Source organism: Macaca thibetana, chromosome 1, assembly GCF_024542745.1.
Source record: "Macaca thibetana thibetana isolate TM-01 chromosome 1, ASM2454274v1, whole genome shotgun sequence".
NCBI classification, from domain to species: Eukaryota; Metazoa; Chordata; class Mammalia; order Primates; family Cercopithecidae; genus Macaca; species Macaca thibetana.
Window position 1 is genome coordinate 193281807 of NC_065578.1, and position 13183 is coordinate 193294989.

Genomic DNA, 13183 nt, shown 5'->3' on the forward strand with positions numbered 1-13183 from the left:
CCCCCTGGATGCATCAGTGTGAAACCCTTCTGTATCGATGAGAAATAAGTATTCACAGAGAAAGAATACTTACAAAGATACTCTAATTAGTCTTACATCAGATCTCAGCAACTGTGTTAGCATATAGTAGAAAACTGTCTTCAGTGAACTGATAGAAAATAACTGCCAACTTACAGTTGTATATTCAGCCAAACTCATTCAAGTACAAAAAGAGATAAAGTACATGCATTCATATGAGAAATATACAAATATTAAGGCAAGCATTATTAGAGGACTTTATTATCTTTCGCTATGTAATAAGCCATTCCAAAACATAGTGACTTAAAATAACAACCATTTATTTAGTTCCCAACTGGGAAGGTTGGCAATTTGGCCTGGACCCAACGTGGTGGTTCCCTGGTTTCAGAGATCAGTCATCACTTTGCATTAAAAACTCACTGAAGCAGCAGCCGCCATCTTCCAGTGGTCAGTCTAGCAAACCTCGCAATTTGCTCAAACAACAGGGCACTTGATGAAGTGGAATAACGGAAAGTCAACAGGGCTCCAGACCTGGTATGCTGTACCCCTAGTGTGAATTGCTGGTCCTGATTAATTCTTATAACTTGGGAGGGAGATTGAGTGAGTGGGACCTGTGCAATGCTCCAAATCAAACACAGGGATGAAATACACATGTGTTTGTTTCCTAGGGTTGCCAAGCACCAAAACCAGATGGTATAAAACATACGAGTCAGGCATGGTAATGTGTTGTCTCACATTTCTGGAGCCTAGAAGTGTGAAATCAAGGTATGAGCAGGGCTCTGCTCCCTCTGAGACCTGTAAGGGACAGACCTTCCTTGCTTCTTCTTGGCTTCTGGTGTTTGCTGGCAATGTCAGGCCTTCCTTGTCTTATACATGCAGCGCTCCGTAATATAGCTGTCTTTTCCCTGTGTGTCTCCACATCTTCTTCCCTCTGTAGATCTGTCTCTGTGTCCAAATTTCTCTTTCTTAAAAAGATGCAGTCATTGGATTATGGCCTACCCTACTAGCCTCATTTTAACTTGATTACCTCTGTAAATATCCTATTTCCAAATAAAGTCACTTACTGAGGTGCTGAGGTACTGGGGGTTAAGACTTCAACATATATTTTTGGGAAGGGATACAATTCAAACTCTTACGCTGTGCACACGCTGAGTGTAGAAATGAGTTTACTTGTGCATTCATGCAAATTTACACTGTGTTGGCAGGGTGCAGTGGCTCATGCCTGTAATCCCAGCACTTTGGGAGGCCAAAGCGGGTGGATCACCTGAGGTCAGGAGTTCAAGACTAGCCTGGTCAATGTGGTAAAATCCCATCTCTACTAAAAATACCAAAAAAAATTAGCCAGGCGTGGTGCTAGGCGCCTGTAATCCCAGCTACTTGGGAGGCTGAGGCAGAAGTTGCAATGAGGTAAGATCATGCCACTGCACTCCATCCTGGGTGACAAGAGTGAAATTCCATCTCAAAAAACAAAAAGAAATGTACACTGTGTTCTACTGGTGTCTTACAATTCCTGCTGGCCCAAATACTCAAAATAAGTGATAAAAAGAACATTTTAAAAGCAACCAGAGGTTGAAATTTTATAAAGACACATTATATACAGAAGAAAATGACAAGGATGTTAGCAAATTTCTTATTTTGCTATCGAGAAGATAGCAGAACAATATCTTTAAAGTACTGAAAAAAAAACACCTGTCAATCTAGAATTCTATACCCAGTGTGATGGTTAATTTAATGTCACAAAGTTTTATATGGCTACAGTAAGGGATGCTCAGATTATTTATGGGTGTGTCTGTGAGGGTGTTTCTGGAAGAGATTAGCATTTGAATCAGTAGACTGCGTAAAGATCTGCCAGCCAGGTGTGGTGGCTCCTGCCTGTAATCCCAGTGTTTTGGGAGGCTGAGGCAGGAGGATCACTTAATGCCCAGAGTTCGAGACCAGCCTGGTTAACATAGCAAGACCCCCATCTCTACAAAACATAAAAAATTACCTGGGCATGGTGGTGTGCCTATGTAGCCCTAGCTACTCAAGAAGTGAGACAGGAGGATCACTTGAGCCCAGGAGTGCGGGGCTGCAATGAGCTATGATTGCACCATTGCACTCCAGCCTGTATAACAGAGACAACTGTCTCCAAGAAAAAAAAAGAAAAAAAGGCCAGGCGTGGTGGCTTACACCTGTAATCCCAGCGCTTTGGGAGGCCGAGGTAGGAGGATCACAAAGTCAAGAGATTAAGACTATCCTGGCCAACATGCTGAAACCCCATCTCTATAAAAAATACAAAAATTAGCTGGGAATGGTGATGCATGCGTCTAGTCCCAGATACTCAGGAGGCTGAGGCAGGAGAATTGCTTGAACCCAGGAGGCAGAGGTTGCAGTGAGCCAAGATCGTGCCACTGCATTCCAGCCTGGCAACAGAGCGAGACTCCATCTCTTAAAAAAAAAAAAAAAAAAAAAAAAAGTGCCCTTACCAGGGTGGGTGGGTATTATTTAATATATTGAGGGCCTGAATAGAGGAAAAAGGTGGAGAAAGCTTTCTTTTTGAGGTAGAGTGTCTGTCTTCTACCTTCAGGCATCAGAGCTCCTGGTTCTCAGGCCATTGGAGTATGGGATTCATACCAGCAGCTCTCCTCATACTGAGTTACACCATTGACTCCCCGGTTCTTAGGCTTTTGGACTCAGAATAAATGACACCACCAGCTTTCCTGGTTCTCCAGCTTACAGATGGCATATTTTGGGACTTCTCAGTCTCCATAATCTTGTAAGCCAATTCTCATAATAAACCTGCTCCTATCTAGCTATACCTGTCTATATAGATGGTCCCTGACTTATGATGGATGCCTTTATGATTTTTTGACTTTGTGATGGTGGGAAAACAATATGCATTCAGGATGTTCCTCAACTTTTGATGAGGAGCGCCTGTATATCCTCCTAGTTCTGTTTCTGTAGAAAACCCTAAAACACCCAGTGAAAATATCTTCCAAAAATGAAAGTGAAAAAAATGGTATTTTCAGAGATACAAAAGCAGAAAGAATTCTTCACCAGCAGACCCACACAATATAAATGTTAAAGAAAGTCTTTCAGGCAGAAAAAAATGATACCAGATAAACTATGGATCCACACCAAAAAATGAAGCGCATTGAAAATGGGAACTACATGGGCAAATATTCCCCAGCTTCCTAGTGTCACAGCCAGCAGCCCCTACCACGAATCGTTTCTTGAGGTGAGGGGGGTGGGGGTGGGGCGGGGCGGAAGAGAAGAATTTCTACTTAAGTATTATCAGGACAACCATCTGTGTGACTAATTTTAGCTCTCCAGAAGAAAACTGCATTCTCATGGAAGTTTAGCAAACATTATTCTCAGGAAAACTAATTTATTCTCAAGAAGTGCAAATAATCACATAAGACCACAGAGTTCTGTCCCAGCTCGTGTTGGGGATAATTGTCTTTCTCATGCATTAGTAGAAGTAAAGTGATGCTTGCTCAAACCCCAACAACTTGTTTCACCAGTTGAGCGGTTCTCAAACATTACCTTACATGAGGATCAACGGGTGGGCTCCCTGGGACAGACTTGAATCGTTTGTGGTTCAGCACGTCTGAGATGGGGCTCAAAAATTTGCTTTTTTCTCTTTTTCTTTCTTTCTTTCCTTTTTTTTTTTTTTTTTTTGAGACAGAGTTTCACTCTTGTTGCCCAAGCTGGAGTGCAGTGGTATGATCTCAGCTCACTGCAACCTCCGCCTCCCGGGTTCAAGCGATTCTTCTGCCTCAGTCTCCTGAGTAGCTGGGATTACAGGCACGTGCCACTACGCCCGGCTAATTTTTGTATTTTTTTTAGTAGAGATGGGGTTTCACCACGTTGGCCAAGCTGGTCTCGAACTCCTGACCTCAGATGATCCGCCCACCTCGGCCTCCCACAGTGCTGGGATTACAAACCTGAGCCACTTGCATTTCTAACAAGTTCTCAGGGGCTGCTGCTGGCTCTGGTCCAAGGACTACACTTTGGGAACCACTGCACTAGTTCACAGTGTGGGCCCTGAACTAATATGCATTTTGTAGAATCATCTGGGGAGCTTTAAAATATATATATATATATCTCCAACTCAAACCAATTAAATCATCATCTTTGGGGATGGAACACACACATCACCGTGGTTTAAAATTTCTGCCAGGTCCCCGACGGGCTGCCCCACCATGCGCCTGGACCGGGTCGGGTGCAGAGAGCCCCTAGTCCTGGGAAATGGGGTGCAGCCGGAAAGGCAGCCACCCCCACACCCTTCACACAAGGCACGTTCGTGGGGAACCTGGCGCTAAACCCCTCAGAGACGACCTGCTTCTGGATCGGGGTTTGGGGTTTCCTATGTAGCAGAGCAACTCTCTCGCTGAAATGTATTGAAAGTCAGCCCTGGACAGACACACACATTTTTTTTAATTATTAAAAAAATATTCTGCCAGGTGATTTTAATGTGCAACCAGGGTTGAGAATTGCTAGTTTATAGGAAATTAACTGGTAGGTATATCCTCATTATCTGAAGCCAGTAAATACACAGGAATTCCCACATGAAGCTTCTTTAAATGGCTGTGTGCTTGTTTATTCACCTTAGTTATAGGTTCCTGTCCAGGTTATGTGGGAGAGCGAGGATGTCGTGAGCATGAAATTCTTGTGCCAGTAAATACTACATCTGTATTATTTGTTCCAGCAGATGTGGCAGATGCTGATGTTGTAATGTAACTACAATTACTGTTTGTAGTTCAGGCAACAAGACACAAGGGTTCTGCTTCCACATCAAATACATTGGTTGAACTAAAAGCAGCTACAGCAAAAGCTACCATCCTGAGTACCTACAAGCACACAATATAGTACATACAAATCCAGCTGCCCTAGTGATCATCACTAATGGCTGTTGAGTTGCGCAACTAGTCATAAATATTGTCATCATCCCTAATAAGGTTAAGAGTATACTGTAACACCATAGCCAAAATAGTCACCAAAGGGTAAATATAACTTTAGTCCATTATATCTTAAGCCTTTTTTTCTTAGCTTGTTCATCTTCACCAGATGTGAGTCATCTGGTCTCTTAGTTACCTATTACCTATTTCTGTTTCTGCCTTCACCACTACTTCCTTTTTTTATTTTTTATTGTTTATTTATTTATTATTATTATTTTGAGATGAAGTCTCCCTCTGTTGCCCAGGCTGGAGTGCAGTGGCGTGATCTTGGCTCACTGCAACCTCCACCTCCTGGGTCCAAGCGATTCTCCTGCCTCAACCTCCCAAAGTAGCTGGGACTACAGGTGCCCGCCACTGCACCCAGCTGTACTACATCCATTTCTTTAATGCAAGTCTCTCTCTTTGAGTAATCAGGCCTCTAGTCCTGCAAAATAAGTGTTTGACACTAATAGAAGGTATTTACTCTAGCCTAAATAGCTATCCTCCCCTATCGGACAAGCTCATTTCCTCACTGCAGAGACAACTCCTAGCAATGCTGCTTCTTTGGGTTGGGAACATATCCATTGAATCCCATCAGCTAGAGGAAGAAGAAGAAACACTGAATGCAATTAGTGACCTCACAAGCCTTTCTGAAAGGTAATTTTCCTCTTCTGCATCTGGTTGTGTATCATTACTTGATGCAGTACGGAACTGCCTCAGATTCTCTCCACGGGGTTGTATATATTCTTCATTTAATTCCCTAATCTATCAGATTCCATGATGGAAATAACCCCTATTGTCCCAGTTTTCCTTTTTACAGGCTTGTGGTTCAAGTTAGAGCATCTATTTCATTATTATATATATAAACCTCTCCCTCATCAAGTTGGCATCTACATATATCAGCAGGGTTTTCTGTAGTTACTTTTCCCAAGCTGGTTTTCCACTAATTATCTAGGCATTTTGTTTCCATCTACATGACCAGCACCTGGCTTCCTGTACTGTCTGCATTGAAACCTGGAGCTAAAAAGATTGTGCCAATTAGCTTGGTCCTTCTTCTCTGAGGGCGTGTGGGTGGGAAAGAGGGCCTAGCATTTAACTTTATTTCAGGTTATGGTGGCGTTGCTGTCCATGACGCACTCATAGTCTGTGTTTCCACTGTAAATCCTGCCAGGGTACTTTCCTCTTCTCACAGGCTCCCTTTTGATCTCAGCTGACACAGCCATCCTTCAGAATAGTGGAGGCCCAGCGTCTGCCATGCCGCCTTCTTGTGAGTGTAATATTTTGGCCCCTTCTTTAAAGTAACATTGTTATTTTAATTTGCTCAAGATCTGGGCCATCACTCTAGACTGTTTGCAGTTTAATCTGTTCCAAAATATAGTTAGAAGCTTTGTTGCTATGATGTAGGCACCAGACCCATAAGGCCTTCCAACTCAGGTAGCTCCAACTAAATAGAAAGTGGTTGTTTTCCTAAGGGTATAAATTTGTTTGTATCCCCTGATACAGGGATACAGTGGGTAGCTCCACTGTATTGGATTGATGTAAAGGATTGATGAATCCCTTACATCAAAATCCCACTGATGGCTCCTGAAGCTTTCTTGACCCAATAGGGATCATCTACAGATCTAAGATCCAGAATCCAGTGAGTAATGCCCCTAAAGAAAATTCTGAGACTAATGGGGGTACCTCTTTTTAATTGAGCTTGTATCAGTCAGAGTTTGATCAGAAAAACAGAACCACTATGAGTGGAATTTATTATAGGATTAGCTCTTGTACAATTATAGCACCATTGCAGAATATGAAACTATTCAAAGGAAGTAAAAATGAGCTCTAAGGAACATTCCCTGGTCCTAGAGTAAAGGGAACTGGCACATGTTCCTGGCACCATTTCAGATTTGCTGTGAACCCAGGATGACTACGCATCTCTTTTTCCACACGAGTATCCTTTGTGCTTATTGTGTCCATCTCACTGTTGTATGTTGGGTGAGGGTGGAGAGTTTGAGAGGGCAGGTACCTCCTTTCAGTCCACAGGTTCTAGATCAAGAAGAGCCAGACTACAGGAGAACCTGAAGACCATCCCAAAGAGCTTCATCCATGCGTGGATGTGATTTTTTGATAATGAGATCCTGCACTTTAAACCAGAGCCTAATGCTGTAAGAATAGGAGGTTTTTGGCAGACGAGGTAAGCATATTTTGCATGTGGATGAGATGTAAATAATTGTGGCAGAAGGAGATATGTAACTTAAAAGGGTGACCATGGTATTCTCCAGCTCCTCCCATCAAAAGATGGACTCTATTTCCTCACTTTTTGAAACTGGGCTTCCCTTGTATCTCACTTCTACCAATAGAATGAGACAGAAATGATGAGTGAGTTCTTACAGGTTCAGCTCTTTTTCCTTCTTCTCTACAATTTACCGCTGTTTCAAGTCTGCTGTGTAATCAGCACTGCACTAGTACATGAATATGAAACTGAACCCCTTAGATTATATCTATTACAGCTTGCACCAGGTGGGACACGGAGCTGCCCACTAAGGCTTAAACTCCAGCAGGGTGAGTCAAGGAAACATTACCTTTTGGTTAGCTTAACTTTCAGAGGATTTTTTTTGTTTTTGTTTTTGTTTTTTACCAGAAGCAAAAATACTTTTTATTCTTTAAAAAATGTTTGTTATTTTTATTTATTTTTATTATACTTTAAGTTCTAGGGTACATGTGCACAACATGCAGGTTTGTTACATATGTATACATGTGCCATGTTGGTGTGCCGTGCCCATTAACTCGTCATTTACATCAGGTATTTCTCCTAATGTTATCCGTCCCCTCTCCCCACACCCCACGAAAAGCCCTGGTGTGTGATATTCCCTACCCTGTGTCCAAGTGATCTCATTGTTCAATTCCCACCTATGAGTGAGAACACACGATGTTTGGTTTTCTCTCCTTGAGATGGTTTGCTCAGAATGATGGTTTCCAGCTTTATCCATGTCCCTACAAAGGACGCGAACTCATCTTTTTTATGGCTGCATAGTATTCCATGGTGTATATGTGCCACATTTTCTTAATCCAGTCTATCACTGATGGACATTTGAGTTGGTTCCAAGTCTTTGCTATTGTGAATAGGGCCTCAATAAACATACATGTGCATGTGTCTTTATAGCAGCATGATTTATAATCCTTTGGGTATATACCCAGTAATGGGATGGCTGGATCAAATGGTATTTCTAGTTCTAGATCCTTGAGGAATCACCACACTGTCTTCCACAATAGTTGAACTAGTTTACAGTCCCACCAACAGTGTAAAAGTGTTCCTATTTCTCCACATCCTCTCCAGCATCTGTGGTTTCCTGACTTTTTAATGATCACCATTCTAAGAGCTTCTTTATTTCCAGTCCTGGGCTGAAGGAATCTTGTTGTTGTTTTCCAGCTTTATTGAGATATAATGGACAGATTAAAAATTGTATGTATTCAAGGTGTACACCCTGATGACTTGATATATGGATACATTATGAAATGATTATCATAGCCAGGCACGGTGGCTCACAACTGTAATCCTAGCACTTTGGGAGGCCGAGGTGGGGGGATCACTTGAGTCCAGGAGTTCGAGACCAGCCTGGGCAGCAAAAAGAGATTTCGTCTCTACTAAAATTCAAGAAAAAATTGTCTGGGCACGGTGGTGCATGCCTGCAGTCCCAGCTAGTTGGGGGTGGGGAGAACGCAAGGGGTGCTGAGGTAGCAAGAGCGCTCGAATCTGGGAGGTTGAGGCTGCTGCGAGTCCTGATCACACCACAGCACTGCAGTCTGGGTGACTGAGTGAGGCCTTGTCTTTAAAAAAAAAAAAGATTATCATCACCACAATTATTTACTATTTGCGTGTATGTGGGGTGGGGAAGGGGGAAGCCACTTAAAATCCACTATCTCCAAATGTCAAGTATACCATGCAGTATTAGTAAGTGTAATTAGTGTGTTGTATGTTAGATCCCCAGAACTTAGTCATCTTAAACTGAAAGTCTATACCCTTTGTCCAGCATCTCCCTGTTTCCCCCACCCCACAGCTTCTGGCAACCGCTTGCTACTCTCTGCAAAGGAATCAGTTTTAATTTGGTGATTTTGAAAAGGAGAACCACACAGGTTTGGAAGGTGCATACAAACTCCAGAAATGGAGTGAAATAGTTGAGAAATGGACGCTGAGCCTGTGTTAGTCCATTCCCACACTGCTAGAAAGAACTACCTGGGTAATTGATGAAGAAAAGAGGTTTAATTGACTCACAGTTCCACAGGCTGTATAGCAAGCGTGACTGGGGTATCCTCAGGAAACTTAAAGTCATGGCAGAAGGGCGAAGGGGAAGCAAGCACCTTCTTCACATGATGGAGCAGGAAAGAAAGAGTGCAGGGGTAGGGGCTATACACACGCTTTTAAATAACCAGATCTTGTGAGAACTCAGTATCACCAGGAGAACACAGGAGAAATCCGCCCCTATGATCCAGTCACCTCCCACCACGTCCCTCCCCCAACACTGGTAATTAGAATTTGACATGAGATTTGGGTGGGGACACAGAGCCAAACCATATCAGAGCCTATCAATCATTTCTCATTGAAATTACCAAGTCTAGCTACTTGTTTTCATTTTTTAACATTTCTAATGTCTTTATGAGTATCCCCAATTTTTAGTTTTTCTCAAACCTGACAGAAATAACAGAATATAACAGAATATGACATAGAATATGTTATAAGGCACCTGCTGTCGATAGAGTTCCATTTTGTTTCAACTGTTAATGACTCGACGAATGTGATATTCATCTCCCTTCACTTGCACCTGTTTATGTGCTCGTACACATAGTTATATGGTTTGGCTCTGTGTCCCCACCCAAATCTCATGTTGAAGTGTGACCCTCAATGTTGGAGGTGGGGCCTAGTGGGAGGTGACTGGATCATGGAGGTGGTTTGCAATGATTTAGCGCCATCCCCCTAGTGCTGTCTTGTGACAGAGCTCTCACGAAATCTGGCTGTTTAAAAGTCTGTAGGATCTCCCCCTTCACTCGTTTCCTCCTGCTTCTGACATGTAAGACGTGCTTGCTTCCCGCTCGCCTTCTGCCATGATTTTAAGTCACCTGAGGCCTCCCCAGAAGCAGAAGCCTAAGCCTGTACAACCCACAGAACCATAAACCAATTAAGCTTTTGTTTATAAATTACCTAGTCTCAGGTATGTTTTTATAGCGGAGCAAGAATGCACTAATACACATAGCATGGTCTTTTTTTTTAATTGAGAAATAATACATATACCATAAAAGTGCCTTTCTAAAATTTACATTTAAGATGTACTTTAAAACTAAAAATATAACGTAGTGGATTTTAGTATATTCTCAAGGTTGCACAGCGATCACCATTATCCAATTCCAGAATACTTTCATCACTCCAAAAGGAAACGTCCTACCCATTAGCAGTCATGCCCTATTCCTCCTTACCCCCAGCCCCCGGCAACCATGTATCTGCTTTCTCTCTGTGTGGATTTACCTAACCTGGACTTTTCATGTAAATGGACTCAAACAATGTATGGCTTTTTTGTGCCTGGATTCTTTCACTTAAAATAATGTTTTCACACCAGCCATGTTGTCGCACATATGAAAACTTTATCCCTTCCAATGGCCAAATAATATTCCATTGTTTGGAATACATTTTGTTCAGCCATTCATTGGTCCAGGAACTTTTAAGGCGGCAATAGAAGTACTCAAAATGAAGACACAGCAAAGCTCCAAGTGCACACATCTACCCAGCAGACAAGTGGCTTCACTGTCTGTTTACTATCACAGGGAGCAGAAAGAGTGCCCTGAACTGACGTCTGCTCTGAGGCCTAACCAAATGCACACCTGGCCCAGCCTTCGTCTGGAGAGTTAATTTTGTGGTACCAATTTCTGTTTTAGGTTTTCTCTCTAAAACAACGTTGTTAGTGTAATCACACTTTCGTGTAATTCCTAATTACCCTTCTTGGTCCGAATTCCTATTATTAAAATGCCCTGTTGACACACTTGGTTTAAGGCTACCCTGATTTCAGCACATCACTACCGGATTCTTGCTTTCCTATTTCTTGCAGAAGATAAAAAAGACAAATAAGCATGTCCTCTTCCTCCCCATCTCCCATATCAAAAATGGTGAGAAGGCAGCAGTGGTGCTATTCCTTGTGTTTTGGGAACACAGGTGTCTTCATCACTTGGTTGTACACACCATAGTGGCTTTTACTGCTGATAATGTCACTGGATCAATAAATTCGTTCCTAAAGAACTCCATTTATACTCCATACAGTGAGAGCAAAGTTAGGGGAAAAAAGTAAATGAAAGAACTCAAAAGATTGGTGAAAAAATAATTGCTGTGAGGGAAGAGGAAAATAATAAGAAACTAGTATCAAAATTGAGGGCAAAAATTTTCAGAGGAGGTCTAAAATCATTGGGATTTGTTTTCCCCATTTTTAATACACTTCTTGATGGTGGAACAGACATTGCACTGAATCCCTTTGTCCCACAAGCAGTTAAGTTCCCCGATCTAGCTGCTGCTTCCTTGATGTAGAACTGAGACTGGGGTGGGTGTCTGTTTGCAGTGAGGAGGCGAGAGACTCAGGAGAGATGGCAGCCTTCAGAAAGACTTGGAATGGCACAGTGAGCAACAGGGAATTTTTATTGTTTTTTAAGGAAACAGAGTAAATCGTTTTTATATTGTCCTTAACTAAAGCACAGGTTTGGAGAGGACTGAGAAACTAGCTAAAGATCACAAGTTACTGTTTCTTGGCATAAATTTGTAAAGTTAACTCAACTGCCATCTATACCTTATCAGGAAACGTGACCATGCCGTATCCCCTCCTGTTTCCTATCAATGCTTTGGAGCTACTATCACAAGACCCTCAAGATGGTTATCATATGAGGAATTACAGGCTATGGGCACTGTTTTATAGATGTAAGACTCAAAAGCTTTCAATTTAAGTGCAGGAGACTAGAATATGCCCAAAATATGCCTCCTTGGCATACGGATTATTTTCAGCTGAAGGCAATTGAGAAGAAGCAGATATTTTTAAAAAGCTCTCTTACTCCCACTTCCCTCAAAACAAGATATAAATTTACAAAAGTATCCCTTCTCTCCTCTCCACTAGGAAACACAAAGTTTGATCACTAAAGGCAGCTGCTGTCAACAGTAGAAGACTCTACATTAAAAACTCCCATTGATTTGCCTTACCATGGTTTGCCATCCTTTCTTCTGTCTTATTCCTCTAAGAGTTGAATCTTCTTTGTTGAAGATGCTATATATGCCTGAGTTCTAAGCCACCTCTGTGAGAATTACTCATTTCTTGAGTATCTCCTATGTGTATATGAAATACGAATAAACTTCTGTTTGTTTTTCTCTTGTCAATCTTTGTTATAGGGGCCCCAGACAATGAACTTAAGAGAGGGAAAAGGAAAGATTATTTTTCCTCCTTTATACAACTTTACATTCAGTTCCTCATCTCTTTATTAAATTATCTTTAAAATTACAAAAGTACATGTGTGTAATCCCGGCACTTTGGGAAGTCGAAGCAGGAGGGTTGCTTGAGGCAAGGTGTTCAAGACCAGCCTGAGCAACAGAGCAAAACCCCGTCTCTACAAAAAATAATTTTAAAAATGTATCTGGGTGTGGTGGCACATGCCTGTAATCCTTGCTGCTTGAGAGGCTGGGATGGGAGGATTGCTTGAGGCCAGGAGTTCAAAGTTATAATGAGCTATGATTGCACCACTGTACTTCAGCCTGGGTGACAGAGCAAGAACTCTGTCTTTTAAACAAACAAACAAACAAAAACAATATGCAGATAAAAAGGTATATAAAGAAAGTAACCTCTCCCTACTTTACATGGTGAATGTAAACAGACTAGTGTATATTTTTCTATACTTCCATTCCTTCGTTCATCAGTAAACATTTGTTGAGCACCTATAATGTTCCAAGCATTGTTCTAAGCATTTATGGTAGATCATTGAACAAAATAGATTTTTTTTCCCTTGTGAAACTTAACATTCTAGCAGGGGAGAAAGAAACCATTAAAATGTAATTAAAAAAAAAAAAAGAATAAGGTTTCTCAGGCGAATATAAAATGAACACATGTCGAAGACTCTATTTAATGTTTTTATTAATGAGGGAATCAGTAAGATTTTAAGCTAGTCCAAATAGCAGCTGAGAAGATAGGTGTATATGTAGCCAATTTGATAAAGACATGTCAGGTTCGGGTTGCTGGGTTAATGAC